Source organism: Halyomorpha halys, unplaced genomic scaffold (genome assembly GCF_000696795.3).
Source record: "Halyomorpha halys isolate HHAL.00 unplaced genomic scaffold, Hhal_1.1 Scaffold94.1, whole genome shotgun sequence".
Lineage (NCBI taxonomy): Eukaryota > Metazoa > Arthropoda > Insecta > Hemiptera > Pentatomidae > Halyomorpha > Halyomorpha halys.
This window is the reverse complement of record NW_027114465.1, coordinates 1915800-1917666: the sequence shown is the minus strand read 5'-3', so window position 1 is coordinate 1917666 and position 1867 is coordinate 1915800.

The following is a 1867-nucleotide window of genomic DNA, read 5'->3' as shown; positions in this document are numbered from 1 at the left end:
CGAAAGTCCAAATCGCTTATATATGCGTTTATAATTATTAATGATAATTAAAATTAATTACTCTAATAACGTTTGAGCTATCTGCCCATTCTATTGCCTCTTGAGCGGTTGGAACTCTTGACCAAGACACTCTTGCATTGCAAAAATCTTAGGCAACATAATGGATTCTGTGACATTTACTTGATATCAGCTATAAATGACACATTTCACATTCCGCTACCTCGATACATTGAAATTTCACTAATGCATCCCTGTAAAGCCACTAAGCGGTTTGTTCGCGAGGTTATGCTAATGTGTAAATGCAATAGAATTTGGAGGGGAAATTTTTATGTCACTTATAACAACGAAAATGTCGTAAAGATGAATGTACTTAAAAGAATCGAAAATGTGAACTTTTAAAATAACGTATTGAAAGTTAAATAAAACATTAAATAAATTAAAGAGGGGGCTATTGTGTAAAGATGAATGATTAAAAAACATAAATAACTGTAGAATAATTATAAATTATAGTCGAATAATAATTAACTACTTTGTCCTTTTTATTTATCCATTATTGTACATCTACATGCTGTTTTTTCTATATTGTTTGATTAATTTTATTTACTACAGATAAAAAATTTCAGTATTCATTTTTTTCTCTTTATAACATATACCATTAATATTTACTTAAAAATTATTAAACCATATACAATATATATTTTATAGATAATTGAATGATTTAATAATAAATTTAGGAACATTGTACCGTACCTGATTAAACGTTTAATGTTGTGACATTAAAGTCCAAACCATTCGGGTTCGATTCCAGCGTAGGAAGCTTGCAATAGATTTTATAATGAACATAGAAAATAAAATTTAGTCATCTTTTTAGGGTGAGACTAAGAGGCAAAAGGCTTTTCTACCAGTGCATTAGATTAAAAATGTAAACTCGAACATACACTAAATTTTTGTTCACGAAATATCGGTAGTCTTTCCTAATATCTACTCATAAGTTGGACATGAGTACTGATTATGATTACTTACAATAATTCTCAAAGTATTTGAGAATAGAATATAATACTCACACTTAAAATGAAGTATGAAATTGAAGTACTAGTAAAGTAATCTTCACAAAAAAAAAAACTATGTATGAGTACAGGTTTATACTCAAATCAGTTTGAATACGAGTATTTGTAATTAGTACTCAAAAAACCATGAATAAAAGTATAGTAATCGTACTCTCGATTTAGTACTTTCAGTGTTTTAATATTTTAAATCTTTAGTGCGTGTTCCTATTGCATAATAATAAAGATGACTCTTTAGGTCTTTATTATCTGAACAACAAGGTGTGTACTTGAAAATTAAAACAACACGATCACAATTATTATAAAACATAAACATTCAGTTTTTTTGATAACAAAAAAAACACAAGTACTTCATAATTAAGTAATTGTAATTGATCATATGGCGAGAGGTTACAAATGGGTTTGCCGCTAAAATAAATGTAAAATAATGGAACATTAAATGAATTATAATTAAAAATAGATTTAAAAGAAATATAGTAAAGAAATAAAAATGTTGATAATAATTTCGACAGTGGCAAACCCATTTCAAACACTATCTTTGCTATTCTTCCATTCTTCCTGCCTTTCTGCATATTTATAACTTCTTCCTTCAAAACTCCGTTTTTCCCAAAGCATGGAAGAAAGTCCTTGTCCGACCATTGAACAAAGGTCCTTCTCCTTCTTCGGTTTCCGACTTTAGGCCAATATCCATTCTATCTACTTTGTTCAAGCCACTAGAAAGATTAGTCCACTCCCAACTTAATAATTTTCTCGAGCAAAAAGCTCTCCTTAATCCTTTCCAATCTGGTTTTCGCTCCCAACAT